Below are 27,891 nucleotides of genomic sequence, written 5' to 3' on the forward strand. Positions count from 1 at the left end.
GTTGTTTGGGAGGCTGATGATAAAATACAAGTGATGGGACAAAAAACAAATGAATAGAACTCATTATTTAATAAAACTCTTACATCTGCTTTGCAATGTGAATATTATTCATCTTCCTATGTGTTTTTCCTCTCTCTCTCTCTCTCTCTCTCTGTCTGTCTCTCTCTTTTCTTTAGCTATTTTTATTTCAGTATTCTTTACTACACTGCTTGGTGGTTCAAATTTTACTACCTGAATTAATTCTCTTTTCTTACATTTTTGAAATGAATAAGAATAAAGTGCATATGCTATATAGAATTTTCCCTTGAAATTACCCAAATCTCAAGCCACTATGCAAACAAAAATTTTACTATATTAAGTCTAAATCAAAATAGCACAAATTGACTTTTAAATGGAGACAGACATGAATTTGAATCTATTTTTATTGCTTAGTTCTACTAAGAAAAATTTCTGTTGTGTGAGTAGCCTAATTCTCCTTATTCATAATACGAGAAACCTTTATTAAACCTTATAGGAATCTTGTAAGCATAAGCAATGAAAAGACAAAGTACCTGTTTCTATTTTTGTTCTATTATGTCAGGAAGAGAGCCAGAATCCCTGGTACAGTTCATTACAGAAGGTATGTGAAAGGTGGAACAAAATTTAGGAAAATGATTGATAGATGGAAAATCTTTAGTATGACCAATGAAAACTTTGGGGAAAATGTTGTAATAAGACACCCACTGAGAATTTTATATATGTAAAGAAGCATAGAAAGTGAAAAAGTAAATGAACATTGTTGGTATGAATGTCTGTTTCTCACCATTGTACAAGAATAAGTCTACTAGTAAAATAAGTTACACCCACATGTAGCAACACAAATAATAAAACCTTAGATTAATAAGCAATTTGCCTAAAAGATATCTATGTTATAATGGAGTTAAGTTTTAAACTATCATACATAGTAAAATTTACTTTCTTACAAAATATGTCATTCATTCAAAAATGGTAAAAATGAAAAAGAATAAGGTGCATACCAGTAAAAATTAAATTAATTTATGCCACAATATTTGTATTAGGTACTGTTAAAATAAAACAATGCATATTTACTTTTCCATATTCTCCATCTTTGAAGGTTATGCATTTTTCCTTTTCCAAGAGAACAACTCTAAAGAAGTGAGTATTTGTCATTCTCTTGGGCTTTCAATACATTAACTGATTGTATTAGCAAACTGTGTTACTGTTTCGTGTTTTAAAACTTGATGTACTGTCCATGTTATTTTCTCAAATTTAAATAGTATGTTTAATTACTCCTCCATCTTAGTACATGGTTTCTGTGGCTCATTAACTTCAACTATCTTATCTTATACCATCACAATGCATTTATCGTTTTTCCAACTAATAGACATATTTATTATGGCATATACACATATGCTCTGAGAGAAATCAAATATAAAATGTGCATAATATAGAATAACATGTGAAGAATGATTGAATTTAAAATATGTTTCCCTTTGTAAAAAGAATATGGTAGAATATAAAATATATATTGTCCTGATGCATATGAATTTCAATTAAGAAATCTGATGGCAATATATCATCGACTATTTCTGAAAACATGCATGCATTTTTTTTCTTCTATTCTGAGTTTTAATCTTTAAATACTTCATGAAAATAGGCAGATAGGTGGACTAGTGTGTAGTCATAATATCTGCTTTTTTTCTCTACTTGTTCTCATTCATAATATTAATAAATATAAATGGTGTCAGTGAAATATTTTCACTACAAGTGGAAATAATGAAAAAGAAATAGAAAGGTAAGAATAAGCTATTCATATACAATTGACCATTGCCAAATAAAGTAAAGGTTGGTGTATTCTAGAATATTCTACAAAGCTTAGACAGAATAAGTTGCTGTCTGGAAGAAAGAGGTCCTTGGAATTTAAGTTCAAGTGATAGATTAGTATGCAAATAGTGCATAAGAAGAAGCAAAAAGAGGGGAAAAAAGGAGATAAGGAAAGATTAGGCAGTCAACTTAAAAGTAACTCATCTTTCTCATATTTTCATGTTATGGCTGTGTAACAGACTGAAAGACAAACATGAGTCACCATTGACAAATTACAAAAGTAGTAAATTTCAGATTACCTGGATGCCAACACTAATGAAAGACGTTCAGTTCCCTGTGTGTGAAGGAGAAAATGACAGTGCTGTTCTCAGGAACACAGAAAGAGAGGAAAACACCTGTGTCTTGTGGACAATGGATAGTTCCTGAAACTAAGGTTGGATGTGTTACCTACTGATATGGTCAAGGGTATTGAATGATGATCACAAGCAGGTTACAATCTTGGTGGTCCCTTGGGTCTTTAATATTCACATCCTCATTAGTAAAACTCTCTGAGTCTCCTGTGATTACAGGGCAGCACAAATCCTCATGGTGCCAGAATAAGTGATTAAGAACTTATATTTGCCTGATTTTCTCCACTAGAGAGGCAAAATTGAAACCTTCCTTCATCCCCATTTAAGTTAACATTCACTTAAAGTATTTTTGACACCTCAACACCGCCTGGCACTTTTATTCAATTCTAGACTGCCTTACTGCTATCCTAAAAAAAGAAAGATTGCTAGCATATTTACACTTGTAGCTATAATTTTTTAAACTATGTAGATATGTAGATTACTTCTTTAAATGCATGGAATAATGAATAAAAATTACAATAAATGAGTAATGATACTGTGAGTGGCTCCTGTAACAGAGACTCTGCTAATTCAAATTATATTCAATGATTCTAACATATTATGGGAAATCAATTTTAAAATGTCAATTTTTATTTGGTAGCATTAATGTGGTCTATTTGAAATAAAGCAAGTTGCATTATGTTAACTATAAAACTCAACATCCTTTTATGACAAAATTCATGAACAAACTTAGTATAGAAGGATCATACTGTGACATAATTAAGGCTATATATGGCAGACCCATAGCCAGCATCACACAGATGTTAAAATCTGAAAACATTTCCTCAAAGGTCAAGAACAAGACAAAGGTATCCACAGTAACAATTCTTATTATATTTGATAATAGAAATTTTAACAAGGATGCTTAAACAGTAGAAAGAAAATGAGTACAATTAAGAAACAAGGAAGACAAATTGTGGTATTGCATGTGATATGATTCGATGCATAGAAAATCATAAAAACTCCACCAAAATGATTCAGAAATGTAGCAATATTCAAAATCAACATACAACCATCTGATTTTTAGTGCAGCCCTGTAATCACATGAGACTCAGAGAATTTTGCTAAGGAGGATGTGGATATTAGAGACCCAATGACCACTAAGACTGCAAACAGACTGCCTGTGATCACCATTCAATACCCTTGACTATATCAGTAGGTAACACACCCAACTTTATTTTCAGGACCTATCAATTCTCCACAGGTGGCAGTGTTTTACTCTCTGTATTCCTGAGAACAGAACTTTAATCTTCACCTTCACACACAGGAAACTGAATGTCTTTCTTTCATGTTGGCATCCAGGTGATGTTCTCAAGTTCTATCCATTTACTTGCAAATGACAAAATTTCATTCCTCTTTGTGACTGAATAAAATTCCATTGTGTCTAAATACCACATTTTCTTAATCCATTTTTCAGTAGTGGGGCATCTTGCCTGTTTCCATAATTTGACTATTGTAAATATTGCTGCAATAAACATGGGTGTGTAGGTCCCTTTGCAATAATGTGAGTTGCATTCTTTCTTTTATATTCCTAGGAGTGGTATTGCTGGAGCATATGTCAGATGTATGTTTAGGTTTTGAAACTTGTGCAGGAAAGAGGAGGGAATGCACTGGAATATATGGGCAGAGGCAATAAATTTCTTTTGAAGTGGTGTTAGCTGTGTTCAGAAAACAAAAGGTTGCATGTTTCCTCTCATATGTGGAATATAGGCCCAATACAAATATAAGCAATATCGTATATGCATATAAGTATAAATTGAACATGTATTAGAGTGCAAGCGTTTGCACTCTACTTTACTGGAAGTGTTTAAAATTTTCAGGTCTTACATTAAGATATTTTATCCATTTCAAATTTATTTTCCTACACAGTGAAAGGTAGGTGTTTGGATTCAGTTTTTGCATGTAGAAAATCTGTTTTACCAGCACCGTTTGTTTCAAGGGCCATGTTTTCCACAATCCATGTTTTTGAATAGCTTGTCAAAATCAAATGATTGAAGCTGTAGGGGATTAATTTTGGGTCTTCTGTTCTGTTCCATTTGTCTTTATAATAGTTTTTGTGCCAGTGCCATGTTGTTTTCATGTACAGAATGTTTGAAGTTCAGTATTATGACACTTCCAATGGTTGCCCTTTGTGCTCTGGATTTCTTTGACTACTCAGGGTCTTTTGTGCTTTCATATGAATTTTAGGATTGATTTTTCTATACCTATGAAGAATGCCATTAGGGTTTTGATGAGGATTTCATGAATCTGTTCATTGAATTTGGTAGAATAACCATGATCAGGATACTAATTCTGCCTGTTCATGAGCATAAGCAATCATTCCATCTTCTGTTGTCTTTAATTTCTTGATTCAAGTTTTTATAGTTTTCTTTATATAGGTCTTCAACCCCTTAGTTACAGTTATTCCTAAGGATTTTAGTTTTTGAGACTATTGTAAATGAAATTACTTCACAGATTTCTTTCTCAGTCTACTATTTTTGATATCTAGAAATGATACTGATTTGTATATGCTAATTTTATATCCTGCTACTTTTACAACAGTGTTTATTAGCTCTAGGAGTTCTTTGGTGGAGTTTTTAGGGTCTTTTATGTATAAGATCATATTATGTGCATGCAGGGATGAATTGACTTCTTTCTTCCCTATTTCATTTCATTCTCTTGCCTTATGCTCTCACTAAGAATTCCATGGCTATATTGAATAAGCATGAACATAGGGGAATTCCTGTCTTGTTCATGACTTTAGAGGAAATTATTTCAATTTTTCACTATTAGAGTAATGACTATGATTTCATCATATACATTCTTTGTTAAATTGAGTTACATTCTTTCTATTACTGATTTCTTTAGAGATTTTATCAAAAAGAATATTGAATTATGTGAAAGGATTTTTCTATATCTTTGTAGAAAATCCTTTAATATTTTTGTCATTGATTATGTTTATGTTCTGCTTTACATCGAGTGATTAGTATATGTCAAACCATCCTTGCATGTCTGGAATGAAACCTAATAAATCATGTACAAACTTATTAGTGTACTATCAAATTTCAATTGCAAGTATTTTATGGAGAAATTTTGCATCTATATTCACCCATGAAATTTTTTATAGTTTTCTCTTTTGATTGTTGCCTTATGAGGTTATGCAATCTGCATATTGCTGAATTCATGGGATGAGTTGGTGATGTTTCTTCCCATTCTATTTTATAGGATAGTTTGGAGAATTGTTGTCTTCTTATTGAAAGACCCTGTAAAATTAAGCAGTGACTCCATGTATAGTTTCAATGTTCCTTGTTGGGAGATTCTTTATTACTTCTTTAAGCTCATTGCTATTATAGATCTTTTTATGTGTTCTCTATCCTCTTTTTCTACTTTGGTAGGACAAATCCATGTCAAAAAATTTATTGATTTTTCCTGATTATCAAATTTATTAGAATAGAAGTTTTCAAAATTCCCTGATGATCCATTGGATTTCATTGCTAACTGTTTTAAAATGTCCCTTTCCATTCTCTAATTTTATTGATTTGTGTCCTCTCCTTAGTTCTTTTTTAATTATTTTGACTGTGAGGTTTATCATTCTTATCTGTCTCTTCAAAAAACCAAATCTTAGTTTCACTTCATGTTTGTGTTTTTTAGGCTTTTATTTCATTAACTTCTATTCATATCTTTTTTTTCCCCAAGCTACTTGTTTTGGGTTTGACTTGTCCTTGTTTTTATGAGATCCATCTGTTGTTTATTAATTTGAGGTCTCTGTTTTTTTAACATAGTCTTTAAAATATGTAAACATTTTTTCAGCACTGTCATTGCTATATCCCAAAGGTTCTGGTAGATGTTTTTTCCTTTTATTAGATTCATGGAAATTGTTTACATCCCATACCCTTTACTCCTTTAAGACCCTTTGGCCATTCAGTGGTATATTTTTCAGTCTCCTTTTGTTGGAATATTTTATGTGTTTTCTTTTGATCTTGATTTCTACTTTTATTCTATTATGGTCAGATAAAATATGCTGGAATAGATCAGTTTTCTTTTAATTGTTAAGACTTGATTTTTGTTTTAAAATATGAACTATTTTGGAACAAGTTAAACATACTGCTGAAAAGAATTGTGTATTGTGTAGCTTCTGAATGAAATGCTCTCTAGATAGTCTGGTGTCCCAGAGTCTTACATGTTCCATTTTTATTTTCTTAGCATTCTCTTGTGATCTTTTACTGTTTGGTCTATTTGATATATTTTATCTTATGTTCCTGATACTTTGTTTTCAACTTGCTCCACTTGTTTGCTAAACTTTTGATTGAGATTTTTACTTGGGCTATTGAGTGGTTTATTTCAGATTGATTATTTTTCAGGGTTTTCCTATCTTCATTGATTTCCTCTTTTGTATCCTGCATATCCATCACCTGTTTTGTTAGTATTCTTTTTGAGTTCATTTAATTGTTTGTTCCAGCCTCTTTGAGGTCAGCTACTAACTTTTGAGTTTCCTCACTAAGCTCATTACTGAGTTTTACTACTGGTTTTTGGAATTCATTATTTGATATCGCTTCCTCTACACTTTTGTTTAGATCCTTAGTGAGGAGTTGGCTTTTGAGGGAAAGCAGTTGTGGTATTTCATTTGGCACTGAAATTTACACATCTGAAGTTGTTGTTGGTTAGGGTTTTAATCCATTCTGTCCCTGTGGCTGGGGTTTTGGGTGTTTTCTTCTGGATTTCCAGCAGTTTTCCCCAGACTGGTATCCTGTAAACGTTAGTCCTTGCAGGGTTCTTGTTGTGGTGCAGCATGCCTCTTTTATCCCCTCAGTGAGGCAACTGTGGTTCCTGCTTTTTGATGGAGGAGTACTGCGTCTCTTTGCACTGTGTGAGGCAGGCCTCCTGGCACCTGTAAAGTAGTGGACTGGCCCTCAGTGGAGGAGCTGGATTTCAGCTCTTAGACAGGAGAGATAGGGCTCTCCTGCATGGATGTCCATTCTGAAGTGCTGGGCCTCTGTGTACCTTGGGAGGAGGCGTCCTGGCAGCTGCAGAATTGCAGATTGCCACTTAGTGGAGGAGCAGGGATTTTAGCTCTTAGACAGGAGAGATCAGACTGTCTTGTAGACAGGCATGGCGAGAAGTGCTGGGCCTCCGTGCCCTTTGAGAATGCATGTCTTCTAGTGCCATGCACTGAGTAGCAGTGTCTAGTGTATGAAATATACACATAGCTACTCCTTGTTTTGCGGGTCAATTGTCTCCCTTTCACCCAAAGCCAATTTTTTTTTGTCAGTGTGACATGTTTCTTGTAGGCAACAAATAATTGCATATTGATTTTTAAATCCAGCCAATCTATGTCTTTTGATAGGGGAGTTGCGAACATTAACATTCTGTATCACTAGTGAGTGGTATGTGGAAATTTATGCCACCTTATTCCATGTGGATGTGTGTATACAAATGATTCTTTTTTTAGTAGTACTGAGGGTTGAATTCAGGGCCTACTCCTCAAGTCACTCTCCAGCCCGTTTTTATGATGGGTAAGGTAAGATCTTGTGAAATATTTGCCTGGTGTATCTTTGAACCATAATCTTCCTGATGTAGGTAGGATTACAGTCATGAGCCTCCAACACCCAGCTAATTGATTCCTTCCTATGCTACAATTGCTTATCAGCTCATCTCATGAAATTTATTTATTCCCATCCTTTCCTGGGTATTTTTATCTTTATTTTCTGTAGGTAAGACTTCTTTGAATATCTTCTGAAGTGCTGATTTGTTGGTCATAAATTGCATTCAATTGTGTTTATCATGGAAGTTTTTTATTTCTCCTTCAATTATGAATGATTGCTTTGTTGGGTAATCTATGTTCTAACTTATTTCCTTTCAATACTTGAAATATCATGTTCTTTGCACTTCTTAAAGGTGTTTGTTGGGGAATTTACTGTTAATTGCATAGTTTTACCTTCTTTGATGCTCATTCTTTATAGTTTGGTCTTTTAAAGGGTTCTTTCATATTGTATTCATGTTTCTTCATTTTTTTCTATGTAGTACTGTATATTTTTCTTGTTATATCTCCCTATTCTTCAAGTCCTGAAATTCTGTTTTCCACATTCTGTGGTCTGGTGGAGTATCTTGCAAGTGTTTTTTTTTTTTAATTTAACTTGAGATTTTCATTTCTACACTTGCCATTTTTTGATTTTCCATGTCTTTATTAAATGCCCCTTTTACATTTGTATTGCCTTAGAATTCTTGTTTTTATTCTTTTGACCTCAGAAATTTATGTTTCATCACCTTTCCCAATCCATCATATTCTTTGATGTGTGATTGTTTAAAGTGTGGCCTTTTACTATTTCTCATGCCAGTATTTTGAGATTTGCTCAACTGTGCTCAATTAGTTGGTCAGGGGTTTTACTCACCTCAAATCTTTCCTTGGAATAGTTTCTGTGCTTTGGCAGTGTTAGTCATTATCTAGAGTGTTGTATTGCTTCTGGTGAAGAAGAAAGGAAAGTGTGGTTCATAGAAACATTGTTACAAAGGCTCAAAACATTTAAAACTGTGTAGATATGAGTGTAAGTATAAAGAAAGAATTTATTTACTCAGGAGTAAAATCTAAGTTCTTGTTTAAGACTGTGAAGATGTAAATAAGGGACTCCTTTGTGAAATTAAACCAACCATCTAATCATGGTGGCTGAATTAAGGAGATAAGATTTGGCCTCTTATGGAAAAATTGGAAATGACAAGTTGTGGTTTCCATGGAGATTAACAGCAAAATGTTACTCCTATGAGGTTGGACCATTGTTCAATAGGTGGGAGGGGGACAGAATGGAGCCAAGCCCAACATTACAGAGAGTGGCTCAAATTTCTGAAGATAATCTAATATTTCTATCAAAGACTGGGGCTTTTACATTTTCAGATGGTCCTTTTGGAGAAGGGCTTACGATATTGTCTTCAATCCACCTTAAATAAAATTAGAACATACTCAAAGGTGCTTTTGAATAGAAATGATAAGACATACAAAGCACACATTTCTTATTCACATAGAAAACACTTCAGTAGGCTTCAGTAAGATAGGGGAAGATAAATATCGACTGCTAATGTGATTGTCCACTTACTGTATGCCAGATAAGATTATTTGCCTCTCAAAATCATTAGATTTTGAAGTTGGTAAACCCCAGCTTAATTAGAGTTTACCAGACTGTAGTAATGAATACTGACTAATATACTTGTTGCTTTAGTAACTATTCCAATGACACATCAAGTCAATGGGGCAGGTGTCCTGCTTGACATAATTTATGGGCTAGGACTGAAGGAACTCCTGTCACTGTTAATACAGAGCTCTCAAAGAGATCCTGGTTTATTGACATCCCATCAGCTAAAAAAGAGCATGAGGAGATAGAAGAATATATAGCCTTTCCAGACAGATCACTTTCACTCATTTCTACTACAGAAAACTTAGTAACATGATCAGAGTTACATACAGGGAAGCTTTCTACTTATAATATAGTAAAATATCCAGATCAAAAGGGGATAGCTCTATTACAAATGACTCATTGTACAAATAGTGTCATTCATAACATGTACTGACACAATAAATGCTACTCAACATTTAAAATGGTAATAGTAGGCACCAGTTAAGATTATAATTTTCATGAGGACAAATGCCATTTGTATTACTGTAATGGCACTTGTTGGCTGGAAAAAAATCATATCTGATTTTCTTCTTTTCCAGTGATCTTAAAGGGATGCTCTCCACCGTGTGGACCCTCAGGGTTGGCCCAAGGCCACCAACAGACAGAAGGGGACTCAGAATGCATTCCCATGGACAAGCTCATTCACAAAGATATGGGGTAATGGAGAGGTGATGCTGAGGAATTATCAGGTGCAAAAGTGAGGAGAATGACAGACTAAAATTGGGACCAAGCTCCTTTAGTCAGCAACTGATGCAAACAACCCCTTCTCTCTAGGACTGTCCAGATTATCTGTCCCCAGAAGTGCACAAGATGAATTTAGGCCAAGGCTACTAAAGGATATGGATAGGAAGGTTTAAGAAATCCAAGAAAAATGTAGAGGCATATTGCCAGGAGAGGAATCTGGGTCAATCTGCAACATCTTCATAGGAACAACTAACAGTATCATGCTCAGTTCCTTATTTTTATCTTTATATCTATCTAGTTAGTTAGCTGTCATCTGTTTATATTTACATCTACACCTGTCTCTCTGTGTGTATAAAAATAAGTGTCAACACAGAATAATTCGTCTTAAATCTTTTACTCCATATGCCTTACTTGCACAATTATTCATGTGAAACTTAAGTGTGTAATAATAATGTAAAATGTTTAGTGACTGCATATCATAATTGAAGTAGAGTTCATTTTCTAATATTCCGTATGTAACTCCAAAACCATCATATGTAAGATATCGTATCCCACTGACATTCACCACACACACAAAACTAACAGCTTTTTTGTGCATGTCATACTGGGGATTGAACCCTGGTGTCATGCATGCTAAGAAAGCACTCTATCACTTGAACTGTACCAGAACAATTCTGTTTATGAGGTATAGTCTCACTAACATTGTCTGGGTTACATTGAACTCATGATTCTCCTGCCTCTGCCTCCGACATAGCTGGGTTTACAGCTGTGAGCCACCATATCCTGGAACTTAACAAATGTTTACTTTCATTTTTGAGTTTTGAATGGATAAATTGCCTTAATTTGTGTGAGAGGAAAGCCCACAAGTGATCACACTGTCTCAAAATATCCACTCACCATGTCTGTTTTTGAGTGTCACAGACTCACAATTATGCCATATCTCCATTCTTTTGTTACTGTTGTGTAGTTTCATTCTCCAGAATTCCACAAGTCTCAAGAGGATGCTGCTAAGAAACCTGTCATGTTCCCAGCATGGGATCCAGACGCAGGAGAGGATTCCTCCTCCTCAGTCTATTTCTGTGGTGTCTCCACATCTCGGGAGGATAGTCCTGAGAATCCTATCGTGGTCCCATCATGGAATCTGGATGAAGGAGAGAGTTCCTCTGCCTCATTCTATTTCTGTGGTGTCCTCAAATCTACAGAGGACTCTCCTAGGAAACCTGTCATGGTCCCATCACGGAATTTAGATGCAGGAGAGAGTTCCTCTTCCTCAGTCTATTTCTGCAGTGTCCTGAAGTCTACAGAGGATGCTCCTATGAAATCTGTCACAGTCCCATCATGGAATCCAGCAGCAAGTGAGAATTCCTCTGCCTCAGTCTATTTCTGTAGCATTTCTTCTGGAAACAAGATCACTCCTTTCGAGAAGGATGATAAGGCAGATGCAAGAATGGGTTCTCAGTTTGGGCAGGAGGATCAGCTGAGCTGATCAAGCAGCCCCTATTCTTGTCACCTCCCCTCAACTATGGTAAAGGGTGTTGGGGGTGAGGGACTAAGTTAAACTGAGGTCTCTACAAAAGGATAGTGGTAATGCCCTTCAAGAAGAAGGTACAGTTTCTTTTATAGTTCCATAAGAATGTTGAGACAGCTGAGTGTCTGGGTGTGGACAGTGTTGACATGGAGTGGGGGTGGGGGTGATCAGAGTGGCCCAAACTCAAACTCCCACAGTCACATACTGTGCCCCTTCATAGGGCCCATTGCTCCTTCCTTTTGCTTGTTCTATCACACAAACATGTCTTCTCTCTCCACCTGTCTTTAGTGTCCACTACTGACATTTCAAAGGCACAAACGTCCACCTGCCTACAGTCCTTATTCCTGCATACAGCCATTCAGTGATTCACTGATTCTCACCTAATCCCATAAAAATATCCCCTCAACTAGACAGTGTATTTTAATTCCCCAGCACCAGCCCAGAATGCAGAAAGTTCAGATGCCCTAAAGAGGAAGCACTTTTACACACAGATCTTCTCAAACACTTGTCCCTTCATCAGTCATGACTTCAGCCTTTCATAAACCCATATACACTTGCTCTGACATGTAAGTCCTCTAATGCTTAAATCTTACTGTCACATTGTTTAACAAACATGCTTAAGACCATATGTGCTATCTTAACCATAAGACACACACATGTATAGTCTTCACTATCCCGTTTCACCAGCACCAGAAACATTAACCCAAAATGTACAAGAACACACCTATAACTCTACAAGGCACACCACAAATTCACATCCTTATTGATGTACCTAACATAATACATATCACATATGAAGCTGGAATGTCATAGGTATATGCAGTTCCATCCCACATGCCTGCACAAAATGATGATCTTCACATTTTTCTTTCCTAAATAGTCAGAAATTACATCCAGGTGCTCCATTTTGTGAATCCCACGGGATGCCTTTAAGACAAAATTTGACAGATCCAGAATCTTCTTTGCCATTTCCACCAGATTATACTGCCTCATATTTTGATAATCATCCCTGTACATTCTCAGCACCTATGGAATGTGATAGAGTCATGAAAGTTTACTATATGCATGTCCAAATGAAAAGGGGTGTGGCTGTCTTACCAGATACAGAAGCATTGATGCCCCACAAAAGAAAATGAGAATAAAAGAGATAATGTTTCCTGAGAAGCCCACACAGAAGTATACCACTCTTATGTGCCTACAATTGAACTCCTGGATGACAGTGAATTCAGCTTGGACAATGAAGCCCAAGAGGAAAATGAGGAGGTGCACAGCCCCACAGAACCAATGGTGTCTTAGGAGAGTTCCAGGGCCAGAACACCTGAGTGGCTTGTGGCACTGGACTGTGGCTACAGGTGCATGGCTTGCTGTTGGGTCTTCCCCAACTTGGAGACCCTTCGTTATCATGTGGAACATGGAATCAAGGAGTGCTTCAGCTGTCACACTTTCCATGAGGCCTTTGCCTGCTTACTGGACAAGAAGGAGAAGAAGAAGAGGAGAAGGAAGATGAAGACCTTTTTGAAGAAAATAGACTTACAAAGGAAAAGCTTTGTGACATGCACACATCCATATGAACATAAACATTGTTTTTTTCCTCTACATGACAGAATCAGATTAGACTCCATGGAAATATCTTGAAGTTCTCCAAACTGCCATGATCATACTTGTTCATACAGACTTACCACCATCAGTACTACCTACACACCCCCAGTATGATGAGAGAGCCCTTTTTATTAATACTCACTGCTTTCTGCTCAGGAAGGAAAAGACAGCAGACCATGCCAAGTAGAATAGCAAAATATCCTGAGACATACCTCAGAATTCTTTAACACCAGCATCACGTCTTCATGCATTGGGAGTGGAAACTGCTGTGGGTAGACTTCAGAAGAGATGAGCATCCCAGGATAGGGAAACACCCCCAACAATTGCAATTTGGGTTTCTGAGAAGAGGTGGGACTAGTAGTAGAACACTTCATGCAATCACTGAATATTTTCTTCAGAAGAATATGTGCATTATGTGAATCCTTACGAGATGACATGATAGGAGAGGAGCCGGGACCTGTCTAGCAATTCTGCAAAGCAGAGGAGGCCCATAGTATCTGGATAAATCATAGGCCATCAAAGCCATTCTCCCTCTAGTTTTATTTGATGGCCTGCTGGATCCCTTTAGAGAAGCACAGGACAATATAGAGACAGGCCTTTGTCCATGAGGGAGGGTTTATGTGCAGCACAGTGGGTTGTATTAAGATTTGGATTTCCATTTTGAGATTCTCATGCCTACTTCAAACAGTCAAATGTTGATTCCACAGCTAGTTGAATCCCTTTTTCCCTCCCCTAGAGAAAATTGTCCATGGTGTGTACTACAAACCATACATGAAGGTTACTACCTCCAAGGTGATGCGTTTAAAGTAGGAAGGAGAAATAAAGGAGTAGAGGTTTTACTTCATCTTTAATCATTTCTGAGAAGTTTTTACTGAGTTCATTTCTTGAATAACCTTTATTTCCTTTCAAGAAACTTCATATCTTATTCTTTCCAATCTTATTCTTTCTTTTTGTTATAGCATAAGGTATAATTTTCTAAGTGACTATAAGAGTGCAGTTACACAACAGCTGCAAAGACTGCACAAAGCCAGGTTCATACCACAACTATTGAGACTATGTCTTTAGTTAATAGGCAAACTTTCACATATAATGGTACCTGGAAATTGTCCTGAGTGTTCTAGTGTTGCAGGAAATCCTGATGGAAGCTGATAATCAGCCTCCACCAAGAGCAAAGCTGCTTTCCTCACTAAAGGACACCTTCTACTTTTGTTTTCTTGCAGAAATGTAGAGACACAGTGGCCTGAAGATTTCAAATGATGGAATCTAGTGCACTGCTGAAGTCTGCCTAGAAGATCACAACCCTCAGAAGCCGCAGAGCATCAAGGCAGGGAAGGTCTGATGACAGATAGATCAGATCTCGTATAACTTCTCCCAGTGCCTTGGGAAAATGTGGTGCTGCTGTGAAGAAAGTTTCCACAAGAGTCCTGTGGAGCAACAGGATCGCTGGGATCACACCACCTTTGGAGGCTTGTGGAGTTACTTTCTTGTTACTTTTAAGATCCCCTATGTTGTCAGGACACACTAAGGCACCTACAGGATTGCCTTTGGAGAAGGGAACATTATAGGTAGAAGAGACTTGGCCCAATGTGATACAAACTTTTCATTCCTGAAGACATCACCACTAGAACAGGATATTGATGTATTCTTATACATCTTTTTCTATACATGATTGCAGACATATCCTCATATCTTTATTTTATATACTTATTTGTATATTATTTGGTTGGAAGATAGACTTGTTACTGAGAGAGGAAAAAGGTACTGGATACAAAAAACCCCAAACCCACCCCCTGACATCTCCAAGACTGTTATTGTGTAAATGCTCAAATGCCTCTCACACAATCACACTGGGAAAGCTAGACCATGAAACAAATGTATCATCTGTGGTAAATACTTGTATATGTGGGTTTTCCCCAAACCATTTCTAGTTTTAAGCTAAATAATGTTAGAAATGTAAAAAAGACCATTTTTATAAAATATTTGCACATTTAATTACTTACATGTGATTTATAATTAATTTGGTATACTTTCAAAATGAATTTTAATTTTTGTTTGCTGTTGCCACTCATATCATAGGGAGCAAAACAAGAAAATGAAAATTTAGAGAGAACTATGTAGGAGAAGGAAATTCAAAGAGTTAAACTTTCAAATAATGATCTCTGCAAAATATTTTTACAATTTCTAAAATCTCTAAAGCTTAAAACTGCATGATGATACCGGGACACAAATAGGTACATGTATTTATCTGGAACATATTTAGTTATGTATTCTATTCTTCTCTGTGTACCTATTTGTGTATGAAAAGCATGTGCACCAGTGTGCACACAAGCTCATAGGGCCAAGAGGTGGGTAGTAATTGCTTTTCTTTTTATCTGTGATGTACTTTTTCTTTCCCTCTCTGATAAGAGTGCCACCATCTTCCCCATCTGTGGGGACAAATGAGTCAGACCAGACAAATGAGATCCATACTTAACTTGGGTTTTCCTTCACTTGGAGGTAAACATTTATGTATCCTGGATACTTCTGTACTGAAATCTTTAGGTAGTTGGAATTAGTGTGAACTCAACTTTAAGGCCCATGAACTTCAGGTGCTGATCTTGTTTCAATTCCTATTTTTTGAAGTTTGTGTTTCACTGTTACCTTAATTAACTTTATATCTCCACTAAACATTCAATAAAGTTTGATTTTACTTCAATTAGACTGAGTCAGTTAATTGTTGCTTGTCACCTAATGTACCTTAATTATGCAAATTATATCTAATGAGGTGATTTACTTCACTTAAATAAAAATGATAAATTCCCCAATAGAGTAGCACATTATAATCCACAGACTTTATACTGAAAAGTATGTTTAAGCTCAGGGGATGCAATATGCCCTTGATTGATTTGGGGAGATGACTTAAGAATGTTTAGGTGTAAAAATAAAATGACTGTTCTTCTCTATTGTAAGGTGTGAATGTAATTCCATAAAGAATGCAAGCCTCACCTTTACTACAAGGAAGAAGATGGTGTGTTTCACAAGCAGCCAGTAGAATAACCTAGCTGACTCTGCCTCATTGGACTCATGATTTATACCAGGAAGTTTTCTTTTTACCATTCTGTGAGCATTGGTAAAGCCTTTTCTGAAATGTCTTAAGAATAGCTAAACACAGAGTACAAGAATATACATATAATATTATCTACTTCAATAGTACAATTGTGAAACTCAGTTTACTAAGCTGTATTATTGTTTGTAATGAGGACTATAATCATTAAAGTAGGTCTACTGCATGTGAAAGTCAAAGTCACAAATTTTGTGATTAAAATGAAAATGTGGGTCATGACCTGCACACTGCTAGGAAATGAATATTTTCAAATAAGAAATAATTCAATTATTCTGGAGTGAGAGTTAGCATCGTAATTTTATAATAGTTACAATGGACTTGCTACCTTAGCAATCAGTGAATGTTCATTCTGGGAGAAATACAGGGAAAGACAAAGAATTTGCCTCTACCAGTTTCTTTTCTGTACCCTTTCAGGATGATTCTTATGCTAAATAAACAAAAGCAGGTTTCTCCTCCCTGTTAATATAAGAATTGCTCTAGTGTCTCTCCAAGTGAGTGTCATACAAGTAAAATTCTTAAAATCATAAACAAATAGTGCCATTCACCTCAAAGTCACCCAGAAGCTATGCCCATTTGACCTATAGAAAAGAAGACAGTTTATGAAGAAACCAAATGGTAAGGGATGCTCCTGACACACTAACAGGGGCAGAAAGATTGACCTTCAAAATTGGTGAGCTACCAATATTCTGGCTTCACTCACACACTAATTTTGAAGGTGAATGTGAGATTGAATTATCCACGCATGTATGGAAGAAACCAGGATTATACTGATTCCCTAATTTTTTTGGTATCACTGTTTTGTCCTCTTCAGAAGTTGTGCATTTTTTCTAGTTTTAGGAATGAATGGAATTCATTGTCATACATTTAGATTTTTCCTTACTTCATTTGGGAGAGTTATTTCTCTCCCAAATGTATAGTTTCAATTCATTTTATTATGCATGAGATTGAATGCACTTTTTATGCTTCAGGGCCATTAACATTTTCCCCCACCTTTCACAGATGGGGCTGTGAGGCACATCTCCAGTCCATTTTCTCTAGTTATTTTAGACATGGTGTATTTCTGTTTCCCTGAGCTGGCCATAAACTGATGTCAGTCTCCCAAATAGATAAGATTAGTGGTGTGACCCACTTGTGCTGGCCTGCTTTTGTTTTTTTGTGAACTGAGTATATCTTTTACCTAGTGTTTTTCTCAGATTATTTCCCAACTTGTTGGTTTGCCTTTGACCTTATGGTTATTTTATCCAAATAGAAATATACAGTTTACAAAGCTGACTTTATAAATTATGTATTGCTTATTGATTTTGATTTATCATAAGTAGAAAGATTCTGTGTGAAGTAGTGAATCTTCCCAGAGCTGCTTTTTGTTCTTATTTTCTGGTTATACTGGGGTTTGAACTCATGGCTTTGCACTTGCTAGGCAGGTGCTCTACCACTGGAGGTCATGCCTCCAGCTCTTATTTATTGTCTTGGCTACTTTCCTGACAGGCTATCATGGGGGGGGGTTGTTTGTTTGTTTTGTTTTTTAGGGTTTTTTTATTTTTATTTTTTGCCTGAGGCTAGCCTGAATGGTGATCCTCCTACCTAGGATTTCAGCATAGCTAGAAATAGCTGAGTTATCGAAATGCACCAACCCACCAAGTTTTGTTGCTGTTGTTGAGATGGGATTTTGCTAACTTTTTACCCAGTTGGCCTTCACCCAGGATCCTCCCGATCTTCACTTCTTGATTTGGTGGGTTTATATTTCTGAGCCAAAGCAACTAGCTTCAAAACTACTTCTTTGTTACTTTTTTAATATAATGCAAGTGATAATCTAAGATATGGTTCCAGTTTTATCTTTTTTTCCAAATGGCTCTCCATTTTCCTAATTTCATTTATTTAAATGTCCATTTTTTCTTCAATGATTTTCTGACTCATAATTTAAGCACTGTGTATACTTTGGTTATAATTCTAGGTTCTCTTCTTCAATACGCTGACATTTTGTTCTCTCCCTCTCTGTTGCTCTGTGTGCCTCTTCAACACTGCTTTAAATATATAGAGTTTCAAATGTGTGCGTGTACACCCTTCTCTCAGGCCTTCTCTTCCTCCCAGGAATTTCTTGGCTACTACTGCTCATTAGTATTTCCATGTACACTTTTAAGTCAACTTATTTACCTCCAGGAAAACCAACAAAGCAAACAAAAAAAAGATTTATTGGCAATTGCATAGGCATTAGTTTAAATTTGTGTTTTGGGGAGAACTTTTGGTTATATGAAATCATATCTGTCATCATTTAGTGTATCGTTATTTCATTATGACTAGTTTGAGTCTTTCAAAAATATGTTAAAACTTATACTGTAAAGTTTATACATACATTTCTTATTAGGATTATATATTTTCTTTCTCTCTCTTTCTTTCTCTCTCTCTCTTTCTCATTATCTCTTCTGTGTGTGTGTGTGTGCCTGTGTGTTTGTACTACAGAATTCTCTCTGTGGTATTTAACTTTCAGAACCCCAGAAAATGCATGTCTTCTTCGAACTCCAGGTTGGTGATGGTGAGGTTGAAAGTGAAAAGCACCAGGACAGAATCACAACTATAGCAGAGGAGGAGAAAAGGAGTTCACATGTGAGTCAGTTCTGGTCTAGGCACTAAGAAGTCTTCTGAAGATCCAGACCAAGGGTTTTATGCCAGGGTTTGAAGCAGTCAAAGAAGCTAAGTTAGTCACTTCCAGAAGTAGCCTGATAATCATTAGGTGAGTGTATCACCTACAAGTGGGGCATCATATGGTCTGCCTAGGCCACTCCTGCTGCACAGATCCCTGCTCAGCAAGACAAGCTTCTGTGTGCCCTGTACTTAGCCTCATGTGAGGTCAGGAAGCAGGATGGGGGGTGCATTCTGAGCAGTGTATTGCTCCATCCTGATCCTGCCACTAATAGAGTTGGTTACTGGGCCCTCCTTAAGGTTGTCAGGAGCTATAGGTGCAGGAAAGGGCTGCCAGTGCACTCCCTTGTACCTCCAGGGCCTCCATGCTCTGAGAGCTTTTGTCTGCTTGTTTCCTAACTGCAGGAGAGAAGACACATGTCTGCCCACCTGCCAGTTTGTAACTCATGGAAATACAACAAGGGCCTCTCTGGAGAACTATTGACATTGAACAATGTTCTTTTGTCTCGAATACTTGGACATGCCTTGTGCTCCAGCTGTCCAAGGAGGCTTGTCCTCAGCATCTTTAATGTCATTCCTATTTAGCAGTGTGCTGTCCTTTTTCCATTTCAGGGTAGTTGTATTTCTGCAATGAAAGTGACCTTGATGGAAGTTTCTGTGGAAGCTCTGAGAAGAAAAGGCCACAGGGTGATAACTGGAGAAAAAGTAATGGCCTTCAGTTGTACAGGTGGGCTATGTTTTCCTTTTCCCTGAAGCAGCTGTTTAAAATTGCATTTTGAAAGTAAAGCACACTGATTAAATTATAACTTTCTTGCACTTTCTTCAGTCATTCCTGGTCAAATGTGGTTTAGGGCAAAGGTTTTTAATACTGTGTTACCAACAGTTTGTGTTTTGCTGTCATGTTCCTCCTTGACATTTATAAGGAGCATTGTATATTAGTTTTTTACTCTCATTTATTACTGAGTGATATTCCATGTTGTTGTTATACAACACTTAGTTTAGCCATTCACTTGTAAGTTGACATTTACTTTGTTCACATTTCTTAAAAATACAGATGCTTATTTGGTGGGAAATAAGTTTCATTTTCTCGTGGATACATACCTATGAGTAGAATTCCTTGGTGATTTGACAGGCACATGTTTATAATTATCATCACTTGCCAAACGTAAGTGTGTGAACTGGTTTACATCCAGGTAGGTGGAGTGAGTGTGTTCCAGTTGCTTTATATTCACAGTCTTAACAATGCCAGGAGATGTGTGGTAGTATGCATTGGTTTTTCAAATTTTCATTTTCCATGTGACTATAGATACCCTGCCTTCTTAAACATAGCCAAGAAAATGCAAGAAACCAAAAACCAAGTAGATTAGGAAAAAAAAGGAAGAAAATATCAGAGAAAAATGACAAAATGACTGAAAATGCTACATGTGTCTGAATATTAACAGTAAATCATAATGGTCACAATTCCTCAATCAAAAGACACAGAATAGCAACTTGGATTGAGAAGCAAGACTAGACCATTTATTCCTTAATAACAAGCATATCTCACTGACAAAAACAAACATTGACTTAGTGTGAAAAGGGGGAAGAAGTCTCCAAGCAAACAGACTGTGCAACCAGGCAGAAGTAGCTTTCACCACATCTGGACAAAGCAGACTTCAGATTAAATTAGTCAGAAGGGACAATGAATATCACTTCATATTCATAAATGGAACAATATTTCAAGAAGAAATAACAATTCTGAATATATATGCACAGCACATTGGTGCATCAAACAACATTAAAAAAACCCACTGGACTTAACAGCACAGATGGACACCAACAGAATAATGATAGTGGAAGATTTCAGTACTCATAGTCACCAAAAGATAGGTCATACAGACAGTGAAACAACACAGAAATAGCAGAATTACTAGACACAATAGACCAAAGAGACTTAAATGATATCTACAGTGTGTTTCATCCAACTACTCTACAATACATTCTTCTCAGCAGCTCATGGAATTTTCTCGAAAAGTGATCATATTCTAGGACACAAAGCAAATCTTAACAGAGGAAAAATATTGAAATTAACTGTGTTTGATCACTACAGAATGAAATGAGAACTCAACCAGGCACCAGTGGCTCATGCCTATAATCCAAACTAATGGGGAAGCAGAGATCAGAAAGACTGTGGTTTGTAGCCAGCCTGGGAAAACAGCTTGTGAGACCCTCTTTCAGAAAAAAAGAAAGAAAAACATAGGTCTGATGGAGTGGCTCCAGTGGAAAAGCACCTGCCTAGCAAGTGTGAGTCTAAATTCAAGCCCCTGTTCTGAAAAAAAATGTACAAAAACCTGGAATTCAAGAACAAAAGTAATTACATCAAGTATTCATACACATGGAGACTCAACAGCATATTGTTGAAAATGAAAACAAACCTCCTTACAGGATGCAGTAAAGACAGGAAAAAGGGTAAAGTTTGTAGTTATGAATGCCTACATGTAAAAAAAGAGTGCACATAAATAACCTAATGAAGCACCATAAGCTTTTAGACAAAACAATAATAAGCTAAGACCAAAATTAGCAGTTGGAAAGAAATAACAGAAATTAGGCCCAAGACCAATGAAATTGAGACAAAGATAATTACACAAAGACTCAATGAATCAAAAACTGGGTGGAATTATTAAATGAGACTAAAGGAAGAAGGGGGAGGAAAAGAGAATGACAGAAAGTGAGTAATAAGGAAATACATTGCATCTGTGTAGGAGGATGGCACAAGGAAACTGAAAGCACATCAATGATGGGGTGAGGGGAGGATAAGGGAGCACTCCTTTTGAAGGTAAAAGCAGGTGAAACCTTCAACAGTATTGCAGTCTAGAAAGGGGAGTGGCTGTTAAGGATAACATATAGTATGCTTCTTTGTTATTATTTGGAAAAGATATTTATCCCTTGGTGCAGTATTAAGTCAGCCCATATTGCTGCAGTGCACACTGTGTTCTGGAGTGCCTAATATATTAAAGTCTGTGTGAGACCTGAGATCTGTGTGAAGTAAAAATTGTCTGAAAACCAAATTTATAATAAATTCTGAATGTCATTTAGAAAGACTTTTATCTAAAGATTTAAAATTGACTCCAAGGGCTACATAGTTCATGGGTAGAGTGCTTGCCTAGCATGTGTAAGACCCTGGGTTGACCACTACCACGAGAAGAAAAAAAACACTTCATTTGCAGCAAAATATTTCAAAGTAAAAATGTTTGAAAATCAAAGAGATGTATTTTATATTATTTTTGCATTACCTCATTTTTAATAGGCACTTGTTCTTGGTATGTTTAAAATTCAAAAATGTTCATACAATGTGCAGTAGCTGAATCTTATGAAAATAAGTTTCTATTGGCTAGAATATATGGAAATATTGACAGCATCTTTGTAACAGATTTAACCCCCTTGACTGTTTTTTCTGGGTTGAAGGCACAAGTTTTTGCCATAAAAATTGAACAAAGAAATCATTGAAACATATGACAGATGCGTGTGCAATGACAGATGGGAATGTGGCTTTAATGAACACTGTTCATTGTAGGTTTGCACAACTTTTTTTTAATTAAGTAATGGGACTTGAACTCAGGGACTTCACCTTGAGCCACTCCAGCAGCCCTATTTTTCCCAGATAGGTTCTCCAGAACTATTTGTTTGGGCTGGCTTCGAACCTCAATACTCCTGATCTCTGCCTCCTGAGTGTCCTGGATTATAGGCGTGAGCCACCAGAGCCTGACAGCTTTTTTTTTAATTTGGTGTTGCTAGTGTTTGATCTCAGGGCCTTGAGCTTGCTAAGCACATGCTCGACCACTTGAGCCACACCCCCACCCACTTGCACAGCTTTTTGAATAGTGAATTGCCACCGTGGAACAACACATTTAGCAAGTTTAGTAATAAACACTTTATTATTGGTATTTGTCTGTATCAGTTTCTATCATCCGAAAACTTCATTCAAAAGACTGAAGAATAATCACTTAATCATGATAAAAAATACATAATTGAATTTGGATGAACCCCTGGTCTCAGGAATCTAATTTTTTATTTAAAAAACTTTGCTGATTATCAGCTTGTTTCACTTGAAAACAAAGCAATGCCAATTGTCTAACAATAGGTGCTGCATGCAGAAAAATGTGCTATTTCTTTGCATGGCTCCTGGGGAAGTGAATGTGAGTCCAGAAGCTCTTTGCTAGTTTATTTCTTCCTCTTTAATTCTACCATTGTCTTGTTTCAAATATCCATTAGTTCTTGCTTTATATAAAAGTATCAAAATACTAGTAAAGGCAGACATGTTGTATGATCCCAGGCCAGCCCATTGAATCACTTTGGTACCCACCCAGGGAAGAAGGCTGGGGCCATGAATATGTGTAATGGTCACCAGGATATGCATCACAGCCAGAGTTCCCTAAACATGGCCTGTCCATCAGTTGTCAACTCCTCCTTTCTGGAATTCAAGAGGCAATATGTGCAGGCTTATTTCATACACTGTTAAGAAATTACTCTTCACTGTTCTGAGGCTCTACTTCTTCTCTAGTCTGTACTGTAGCTAAAGGGGCTTCCTGAAGTCTCTGCTCTGGGAGCCAGAGCAGTTGCCCTGGGGTGGAGCAAAGGGGAGTGGCTCAGTCGCTGTGGCCTCACTACTCCAGGCTGGGAGGACAGGGGTTTTCTGTCTACAGCAACTCTTGTGTCACCTCCACTACACTCTACCTCCTTCCTTGACTGAAATCATTACAAATTCTTCTTCTGCATTTCTCTCTTGGCCTATCTTGTCCCCACCTGTGATGGTTACTGTATACACAGATTTGGTAAGAGGGGAATAAAGGTGACAGGGTAAGGGTAATATGAACCTCCATAGCTGTTCTGTGTCCTGTACCCACCACAGGCATAGCTGCAATTCCATCCTGGTCCCTACTCTGGAGAGAGGAACACATTGTTGGTGGCAGTGGTACTTCCATTGACATCCAGGTTGAACTAAAAGGGATTGCCATGGTCCATCACCATACCGGGCTCCATCAGAACAAGCAGGGGCTCTTGGGGAGGGATCCCTCTATTATTCAGCTGGAAGTCCAGAAGGCAAGATTTCTATCCCTATGAGTTCAAGGCCACCACACTACACCTTTATCATTCCCACACCCTCTTTGAGACATATGAAACTATATGGTCCACACAGCTGCACATGTTCAAGGTGAAGGGAAAGTTGCAAGAAAGACAAGTTGGGTCAGACCCTGAAGTGGGGTCCTTCTGGGGTGATTCATCCTAACAAGTCTTAAAAGATTCCTATAGTTTCGGTCATGACCTTATTATGGACAATTGAGGTCCAATAAGGAAAAGTAGAGTGAAGGAGAGTTGTGAATGCCACTCTGTCTTGCTTGTGTGCCCCATTATTTCTAGAGTCTCAGAGGAGACCAGATGCTGACCCTTCCCTATACCAGCATGTCACAGAGTTAGAAGCACATCCTTCTAATGTGATGTAACATAATTTGTTAGGAAGTTATACAATATGAGAAAGCTTTTCTCAGCAGGAAAATTCTGAAAAATATGATCTCGTTAACCACATAGGACAACTTTTTGAAGACACAATGTTGGGCAATGGAGAAGGTGGTCCTAGACACCTGGCCCACTTGGCCTATGTTTAAAGGTGCTGGGTAGGGACACAAGCTTTCTAGGCACCATATTCTATTCTGTTGTGATCTGAGCTCCACCTGCTCTTCATAAGGTAACTTCAGCCCTATGATTATCCTGGTGACCACAGCAGGTATGCCTCATTGCTCCACTTGGCTCTGGATCACAGGGACTGTGGGTAGTAATGTCTGCCCAGCAGGGCCTGGGGTTCTTCTTTATATCAGTGGATCTCTGATGGGCCACTTCCTTACTGAATCCATTTGTCCACTCTGATCTGTCCAACAACATTAGTGAGTGCTTGAGATTCAGCCTCCCCACCAACCATGAAGAGTCTTCTTGTTACTGACCCATGGTTCTGGGTACTGGGTGATGGGAGTTGTTCTGTCCTTTACCTGTTGTTTTGAGGTTAAGATAGTGTAGAACTCTCTTCATACTTCTTTTGACATGTCTTTCTCGGGAGCCTATCTCTACTCTGGTGAGCATGGGGAGGACTTGCTCACAGTGGTGACTCTTTCCCTGATCTTATCAAGGGGGCTCATTCCCTGGGCTTGGGAGGTCGTCACTGCTGCAAAACTTTATTTGTGCTGTTCCGTCAGCCTCCCACAACCTTCTGTCTCATCAGGGTTACTTAACATCTTGGTGTTATTCTTTCCTGTAACTCTGACTCTGGTGAGCCTTGGTTCCTGCTGGACCAGCCTGTGTACTCCCTTCAGGAAGAAGGTGGTGAACTTGCAGGATATTTATTCAGATGTCCCTTGTCTGGATTTATAGATAGGTGAGTTCCTGAGTGATACTTCCCAGGGATACTTCTTCTGGCACCCTCCTTATTTCTTGCTTGTGAACCTTGCTCAGGACATCTGGTTTGAATGCTACTACACCCTTCTTAGAAGGTCTTCAAGAGTACATGGATCCTAACTTCTGTATTCCCTTTGTCCTCTCACAAGTAATTGCAGAGGACTTAGTGGGTTGGAAGGGCCCATGCTTGCCCTTTGCCTGGCACTGATATTTCACTGGGAATTTGTTCTTAGGCTGTATCAGCTCCTGGGATGCTTGGAATCACATCATAGGTTTAAGTAGGAAGATGGGAACAAAGAAATGACAAATTCCTTACCTTTCCAAAATGAGAACCAGGTTATTGTGAAAAGAGAGTAAGTTGGGATATTCCATGAGGATGAGTGGAATTTCCCTTAGAGAATCTGGTATTAGACTCTGGATCCCAAACAACAGAGTCCAGGGCCACAGAGAACTGACTATGTTAGCAAGGCACACGGAGGGGCCACCATTTTTCATGTATGTGGTGCTCTACTTCCACCATATACCATTGTCTTCATAACCTCCCTGTGAGGTGAGAATGGATGGGTCATCTCAAAGAGGCATGGGTCTTTGGAAGGAGTTTGTCCACTGGTGGACCTGGAGGGCCCATCTTAAAATCAAGGCAGTATTGCTACACAACCTCCCATGACACCCACTACTGGGCCAAAATCATCCCCTAGCACACTACTGTCTTGCCATTCACAGAACCTAGGAAGTCTTTTAGGTTCTTATTTCCTTCCCAGGCAACTCCCACTTGGAGTTTTGTAACTGACATCCTAGGAGACCTGCTTCTGGTAGGTTAGGACCAGGGAGATCACATCACCAGTGGGGAGGATGTGCCAACCCTACCTTTCAGGATGACAGACTTCATCCTCTTTTTCTTCTGGCCCCATATCGCCTGATGCTAAAACACAAGAAATTAAAAGGCTGGGGCATCTCTCTCTCTCGTCTCCCTAGACAACTTCAGACATTCCTTGTCTTACATAATATGATCTTTTCCCTTCCTTTTAATCATAATGTGGGTAAAAATGTTTTCTGTCTGTCTTCTTTAGAAAACACAAGTCAGATTTCTCTGTGAGCTCCACCATGGATTCCTCATGTCCCTCTGCTCCAGACCACAGACTTTGTCCTGCAGGTGCCTCTAAATCTCCAGTTGGGGTTGAATCCCTGAGGACAGAGGTGTCTCCATCCTCTTTCAGAAGTCTCTGAGGGGTTCAGCATAGCCCTCGGAATCAGCCCAACACTGAGGAAAGACCCCTAGGCCCCTGCCATGACAAGGAGACTGGTGAACCAGTTCTCAGGGTATGGTCTTCCCCCAAGATCCCCGACTCTGAGGAGTCCATTCCTTGGCTCCTGAGCTATGGCAACTTCACCCTAGCACCTGCAGCATACCACACATATGGTCTGAGAGCTCATCTACATGACCAAGTGCCCACACTAGCCCTTCCTTGACCTGCCACTACCTAGCAGAAGTGTGCTCAAATCAAGTACTTCTTGATTTGGAACAGTGAAAACAGTACAAAAAAGAGATCCCTTGTTTGTTGGGTCTGGTGTGCAGGTTTCCTACCTTCCTCAGGGTCTTTTTCCCAGTATGTGGTGAGAATGGATAACTCTTAAGGCAGGGCATTGATAGGAAGAAGAGTCCTAGTCCACACACTAAGGCAAGGATCATACCCATTGCCTAGGTGGTGGTGCTGGGGTTCAGGCACGTTGCTAATGCTATTCAGAGCAAAGAGACAATTCTCCATCATCTAAATTGCACTGTTGCTCTCAAGCAACTGAGCTCTAGGAGTTCACTTTGGGAGTAGGCACTAGGTGACAGGCCTGCATCACAGAGCTGTGGCTTCCTCATCACAAAGGGCTTCTGAGAGGGGGATGTGATGATGTGAGAAAGAGGCTGCGCCACAGCCCCTCCCCCAGCCTCAAGCCCAGCACATCCTCTCTACTTCTCTGCAGCCTGATCAACCTGTCAAAAATGAGCATCAGTTCATTTTCTGTTCCCTCCTCCTTGAACCCAGACATGAGCTGCTTCCTGGGAGATCTCTGCTGGGAATCCAGCTCTTTTGTAGCTTTTGTAACACTGACTTGTCTCTGCAATTTTTGTTGTTTCAAATGGTTTTGCATTTTTAAGATCTCTGTGTGAACTCCCAATCTCCCAAATAATATATTAATTCCTTGCATCAACTTACACATGAAAAATTAATTTCCTTTACATTTATTTATCTTGGTGAATTTTCTTTAAAATAAAAACAATTATTTCATTTTATTATCTTCCTTTGTAGGGTCTAAAATACTTAATGCTTTATTCTTAATCCATGTGGCTAAATGTAAAAATTCAAATAAACTTTCAGAGAATTCTTTTCAATGTTTCTAGAATGTTGTTGCTAAAATCAATTAAAAATGCAGAAAAAACTTTGAAACTACACACACACAGACACACACACACAAAAAACCTTTGACTAATCCTGTTTTTAAATCTGAGAATGTGCGTGTTCTTGCAATGCAAACGTGGAAAAGCATTCTCATATGTTTAATAGCATGCTC

At 37.9% G+C, this 27,891-nt stretch overlaps 1 long non-coding RNA gene across 1 annotated transcript in view; it reads left to right on the forward strand.

The window, feature by feature from the left end:
- Window positions 1-9,895: 9,895 nt before the first annotated feature.
- Window positions 9,896-27,891, forward strand: part of LOC141416783 (uncharacterized) — a 55,421-nt gene continuing 37,425 nt past the window's right edge. The window contains exons 1-2 of the long non-coding RNA XR_012441374.1: window positions 9,896-10,012; window positions 14,387-19,633. This is a non-coding gene — a long non-coding RNA (uncharacterized lncRNA). The remainder of the gene's footprint in view (window positions 10,013-14,386; window positions 19,634-27,891) is intronic.

This window comes from Castor canadensis, chromosome 14, assembly GCF_047511655.1.
Source record: "Castor canadensis chromosome 14, mCasCan1.hap1v2, whole genome shotgun sequence".
Taxonomy (NCBI): domain Eukaryota; kingdom Metazoa; phylum Chordata; class Mammalia; order Rodentia; family Castoridae; genus Castor; species Castor canadensis.